Consider the following 7,058-nt stretch of genomic DNA (forward strand, 5'->3'; position numbering starts at 1 on the left):
AAAGGATTTTTGAAAATTTTAAAACAAAGTTTGAATAAATGTAAAAATTAATGATAACTACATTTTTATAGGCAGCATATTTTGGAGAATGAATCCAGACTTAGAAAACTTGGAAAAAAATCTCACAAAGTCATTTTTACCTTTGAAAATCTTCAGTAATGGCTCTCCATTACTGAGTGATTCATTATTTCTGGTTTAATTTAGGTATTTTTTACCATAAAGTTGTGATAAATATGGGATGGATGATAAAGTTCTTTAATAATTTTCACACACTAATTTTATTAAATGTGGTATATACTTTAAAATGTTTAGGTATCTATCATGTAGCAAAAGTATATATGAATGTCATATCTATTCCATTTATACCTAATAAACAATCACAAGATACTAATACATTTTGGAATGTTCAAAGATAGAATCATTAAAGATAAACTTAAGAAAGCATGTAAATAAATTAGATACATTTAAAGTAAATGAAATTAGGGGCACCTGGGTGGCTCAGTGGGTTAAAGCCTCTGTCTTCAGCTCAGGTCTTGATTCCCAGGGTCCTGGGATTGAGCCCCACATTGGGCTTTCTGCTTGGCAGGGAGTCTGCTTCCCCCTTTCTTTCTGCCTGCCTCTCTGCCTACTTGTGATCTCTGTCAAATAAATAAATCTTTAAAAAAAAAGTAAATGAAATTACCAAAAAAATAAAGTAAATGAAATTATATCTCCATATGAAACATATGTAAATAAACATGTATATAAAGAAGTTTATATACATGAAACACATGTATATAAACTTATACTGAACTGAACTGAACACCTACATACACAAAATTAAAAAAAATAGATGTAGGACAAGCATTATCTATATATATTTGACACTGCTTTACTAAGGCAATAACTTAAATCTTCAATGAAAAATAATGCCACTTTTAGATTATGATATATCATCTTATCAAAGCTATATTATTTAATTGAAAGAACAGATTTTATTTTGTTGAATTTTTTCCCTAAGACATAGTTACTCTCTAAGTCCTTAGCTTAACAGTCACTATTTCAAGTCCAGAAAAATCATGATAGCTTTTGTGCATCATCCTTGACAAAGGTTTTAAGCCCCGTAGAATTAGTAAAGACTACAGTATAGTAAATGGAAGTAAAAAAAAAAAAATTCTCAGACAGACTTCAGCATAGTTTTTCACCACTTGATATAAATAAAACACGGCAGAGGCATCCCTTTTTATTGCGCAGGGAACAGAGAAGCCACATTCAAAAGGAGCTCTTCTCTTGGGACTGTATCCAAGAGTGGCAGACAAATCTTTTACACTAGTAAAAACGAACAGTTCAGAGAACTCCTGCTTAGATATTCACACTTAATAAATCCAATTTTAGCAACATCCCTATTCAAATGAGAACAAATTCCCTGAAGCTTTTACTCCTCACCATATTCACCCTTCCATGTCTTTATTTGAGACTTCCATTTAGATTTTTGGATAAAGTTCAATGCCACCTAATTTAGTGTGCAGTGTTTACAAAAAAAAAAAAAAAAAAAGAGCCTCCCAATACATTAACACAGAAAGTATATTTACAAACACTCCATATACCCCTCTTGTTCTCTTGCCCCTGGGCACAGGCACTTGCAAATTTTTTTCCCAAGAGATATTGCTGAGTAAATTTTTGTTATTACAATGGATACTTATTTTCTTCCTTACCTATAGTCAACAACTATCTTTTATTTTGAACAAACTTTTTTGCAGCTTAAATAAGCAAGAATACATGAATACAGTTGCATTAGAGAAAAAAAATGGCAAACTTTTATTCATCTGTTCAACAAACATACATTGGGTGCCTACTATGTGGCAGGATATTCTAGATTCTTGGTATACAATAAAACAATCATAACTCTTATTCACCTGGGGGGCATAATGAATATGGCCAGGGTTTAAAAAAATGCTCTTTTGGAACATGTAGAATGCTACCAGAAGTTCCTGATTTTTAAAAAATTGTATGTGAAAGATCTTAGAGAGTTGTAAGCCAAGGAGTACCATAAGATGATTTGTGTTCTCAAAACATCTTTCCAATGCCCCAAGCCAGGCATGAAATCAAAGAGAGCATCATGGAAACCATTATGTAGATTCAGGCAACAGATGATAGGGATCATCAGAAAGAAGACTACAAAACTAGGGGCACCTGGGTGGCGCAGTGGCTTAAGCCTCTGCCTTCGGCTCAGGTCATGATCTCAGGGTCCTGGGATCCAGCCCCATATTGGGCTCTCTGCTCAGCAGAGAGCCTGCTTCCTCCTCTCTCTCTGCCTGCCTCTCTGCCCCCTTGTGATCTCTGACTGTCAAATGAATAAATAAAATCTTAAAAAAAAAAAAATTTTAAAAAATTAAAAAAATAAAGACTACCAAACTAGTAGGGTGATTTTATGAAGTGATCAGGCTTAGCATGTCAGTGTAGAGAGGATTCTCTTAAAATGTTAAATTATTAATTTTTTTTAAGATCTATTTATTTATTTATTTGATAGACAGAGATCACGAGTAGGCAGAGAGGCAGGCAGAGAGAGAGGAAGGGAAGCAGGCTCCCCGCTGAGCAGAGAGCCCAATGAGGGACTCGATCCCAGGACTCTGGGATCATGACCTGAGCTGAAGGCAGAGGCTTTAACCCACTGAGCCACCCAGACGCCCAAATTATTAATACTTTGAATTATTTTGTCTCTTTAATAAATAAGTGAAAATTGGAATAGCATAAAAATTACCAAATAAAGGAATATTTTAAGCTATGGAGATGTTTATAAACTATTGATTAATTTGAATCCTTTAAAAAAAGTGAATTCAAGCTATATAAAAAGTGTTGTTTAGATAAACATTAAGTAAGTCATTTTTTTTCTTACAAGTATCCTAAGTAGAAAACAAAAAGGATAATTAATAACCACTTACCCCTCAAAGCACATATTATCTTTGAAGTATTACTGAAATCACATTAAAAACACGGGAATATAGGTTACTACTGGGACAATTTTATGTTTATAAAGTAACTTTCCAAAAACAGTCAAATAATATTCAAAGAATAAACACTTAAAATTTATACCTCTTTTCAAAATACACAAATTTAGCCTATTAAACTATATTCCATGTATCACATGGTCGAAAATAATGAAGAAATAGTTCAGAATATCTATTCAATCACATAAACACATGAGTCTGAGATATTTCTTATCTTATAACTTGAGAGGCTGAACCCCAATGACAAAATAAAGTTCTCTAAAGCACAAATGAATATATTATTTTACTGTTCTATTTGTAAAAGAGTGATTACTTGGCATACATTTATAAGCTGAAACAAATTTCCATTCACTAAAAATGACAGTTTCTTAAAATGGTAAGAAGTTTAGCCTTCTATTTTTTATAATAAAATCTTTACTAATTCTTCCTGACTTAAGCTTCTATATATTCTAGCCATTCCATTCCTAGGTATTTATGTTCATACAAAAATTTGTACATAAATTTCATAGCTTGATTTTTAATTGAATCAAATTGGAAACAACCAAAATATCCATCAAAAAGTAAGTGGATTAAAAAATTCTGGTATATCCACAAAATGGAATACTAGTCAACATGAAAAGAAATGAACTACTGATAAACACAAATTACACATTTATTCACAAAATGTGAATAAATCTGGAAACAAAAGCAAACAGTGAAAAAAGGCAGACAAAATATTACATGATTTAATATTTAATATTTCATAGATATAAAATTCTAAAAAATGCAAACTGATCTATAATGACAGGAAGAAGATTAGTAGTTGTGGGAGGGACAGTTGGAAATGGTCTGCATGGGTTACAAAAAGTGATACTCTTAGAATTGGTGAATATATTTATTAATTTAATTGCAATGTTCATTTCAGGGATTATGCATATATGAAAATTCATCAAATTGTACACTAAATATGTACAATTAATGGCACATCAATTAAACTTCAACAAAAATATTAAAATGTGTCATTAATTGACATGTTAAATATTAGTCAATGGAACTACTTATAAATGGAGTAATAGGAGAAATTATGAACAAGAATAATTATGTTAATTATAAGTTAATATATAAATGAAAGCTATAGTAAATCATAATATCAAATATTAATCTTCATATCATATATATCCTGTTTGCTGTAACTTATTTTCTTCTATTTTTATTTATGTCTTGGCTTTTTTCACTGTTTAATAAATGAGATATTAGGGAACTGATGTATATTTTTAGAAAGCTTCATAATTCCAGAATCAGTAAATAAATGGGATGAGAATAGAAAATCTTTGGGATTTAAAAAATGCAATGCCTTGGAAATTAAGGAATACACTTGTCATACCTGATGAGGACAGGGTGATATATGACATATTGAATCCCTATATTGTACACCTGAAACTAATATAACACTGTATGTTGACTAACTGGAATTAAAATACAAATTTATAAAAAATAAAATAAAATAGAATATCATTGGTCATAAAAGATAAACAATAAATAGAAAATACTTGCCTGTACGCCTGCCTCTCTCTATTTAAATGAGGAATATATCATATAAACACAACACATTAATGTTCATATGTTAGCTTTACTGTTATAAAAAGTAAAAAAAACTAAAATAATAATACACAATTATATAATAAAAATAATTATAAAAAATAAGAAACTATTTTATAAAAATCAACTTCACTATCATTGATACAATCATATCTCCTGCTCATAAGACACTTAACAAATCTATCTAAATCTAAACTCTTTTTTTTTTTATTTATTTATTTGACAGAGAGAGAGATCACAAGTAGGCAGAGAGGCAGGCAGAGAGAGAGAGGAGGAAGCAGGCTCCCCACGGAGCAGAGAGCCTGATGCGGGGCTCGATCCCAGGACCCTGAGATCATGACCTGAGCCGAAGGCAGCGGCTTAATCCACTGAGCCACCCAGGCGCCCCTAAATCTAAACTCTTAAGTTTACTTGCTGTCCATGGGGCATCCATATTGAAAAGTTAATTATGTCATCAGAAAAAGTGTATGGAAAGAACTGTAAAATACAGTTACCAAGAACATAGAATGACCTTTGTATTTTAATAATAAGTATGAGATTAATTTCAGACCTCTATTTCAATTAATAGCTATAATTTTGAATATTTTGCCTTGATTAAAAACAATAACAACAACAACAACTTGGACCACTTAGGTGGCTCAGTCAGTTAAGCATTTGCTCTCAGGTCGGGTCCCAGGGTTCTGGGATCCCAGGGTCCTGGGATCAAGTCCCACATAGGGCTCCCTGCTCAGCAAGGTGTCTACTTCTCCCTCTCCCTCTGCTGTTCCTCCTGCTTATGTGCTCTCTCTCTATGTCAAATAAATAAATAAATAATCTTAAAAACAAAAACAAAAATTTAATGGGGAGTAGACAGACAATTTGTAATCAGAACTGAATTATTCACTAATACAATTCATTCCACAGATTCTTAGAGTCATGTATTCTTCAAATATTTACTGATGCGTTGCTGAGAAAAAAAAATCCCCTCCTGGAATAGCACATTGGTTATATATCACTACAGATGATTAAGGGAAAAAAAACAAAAACAAAAAACACACAACAGTTTTTTCTGGCATTAAATAAACATTTCTGAACCAGTGTTTGACAGTGTAGAAAAATATATAAACTGATCATTAATAGAATATGAAATATGAAGGTATAGATAAAATATTTCAGAAATAAATGCAGATTTGGAATCACTGTTTATTCCACTAGGAGAAATGTAGTAAAATAATGTAATATTAGCCATAACTTATTTTGTATTTTATTTTTTAGCTATAACTTATTTAGAGAATAGTCAAAAAGCAAAATGATCAAGAAGAACTTATATTGGGCGCCTGGGTGGCTCAGTGGGTTAAGCCGCTGCCTTCGGCTCAGGCCATGATCTCAGGGTTCTAAGATCGAGTCCCACGTCGGGCTCTTTGCTCAGCGGGAGCCTGCTTCCTTCTCTCTCTCTCTCTGCCTGCCTCTCTGCCTATTTGTGATCTCGATCTGTCAAATAAATAAATAAAATCTTTAAAAAAAAAAAGAAGAACTTATATTAAGTCACAAAATAAAGTTTGGGTTATCTAAAAGAGGAATTTTCTTTTTGTGAGTTGTAGAAATAATAGCATGTTTAGACTTTCTTTTATTCTCATGAGAGAATGATCAATGGATTGAGATGAGAGTATCTTCTGTTAAGGCCATCTTAGATGTATTTTTTTTTCCATTTCCTATGCCCGATTTTGTTAGTGAAGTGATCTCTTATAGTCAGCAATCATTTTGCCAAAAGTGATCATTTTGTCAGTAGTAATTCTATTTAGTTTAATACACACACATTCTTTAACTCGTATTGTAGTACCAGGTTAATTACTGAGGCATTATTGGGACAATTAAAAATTAGAGACTCCTAGGATGCCTCGGTGGCTCAGTGGGTTAAGCATCTGCCTTCGGCTCAGGTTATGATCCCAAAGTCCTGGGACCCAGCCCCGCATTGGGTTCTTTGCAGGAGTCTGAAGCTCCCCGTTTGGCGCTGTCTCTCTGTCTCTCTGACAAACAAGTAAATAAATACGATCTTTAAAAAAAAAAACAAAAAATAGAGACTCCTTTTATGTAAGAAAATTTATGAGTTGTGGAAATTTTGGGTTTAATATTATTATTACAAAACAGGAAATAGAGTATTTTCCTACAACAAATACATAAATATTTATAGATAACCTATGGCTTTTCAGGTTTTCCCCTCTTTGTATTTTTAAATTAGTTTACCAAGGATTTATCTGCAATGTACTCTTATCATTACTTGTGAAAAGAACTTCATTAAAATTAAAATTTATCTACACTCATTATTACCAAAATCCTAAATCTTTGTGAAGAAAATTGCTTCTTACACAGTTGATACTGTATTAGCAGGGTCAACTATAAAATAATAATTGCATATAACTTGTGATAAAATACACATTATAGGATTCCAAATGAAGAATCAAACTTTAATTGAGAGGAGAAAAAAGGTATATGCACCGCAGCGTATGTGGAGAA

This window comes from Meles meles, chromosome 14 (genome assembly GCF_922984935.1).
Source record: "Meles meles chromosome 14, mMelMel3.1 paternal haplotype, whole genome shotgun sequence".
NCBI classification, from domain to species: domain Eukaryota; kingdom Metazoa; phylum Chordata; class Mammalia; order Carnivora; family Mustelidae; genus Meles; species Meles meles.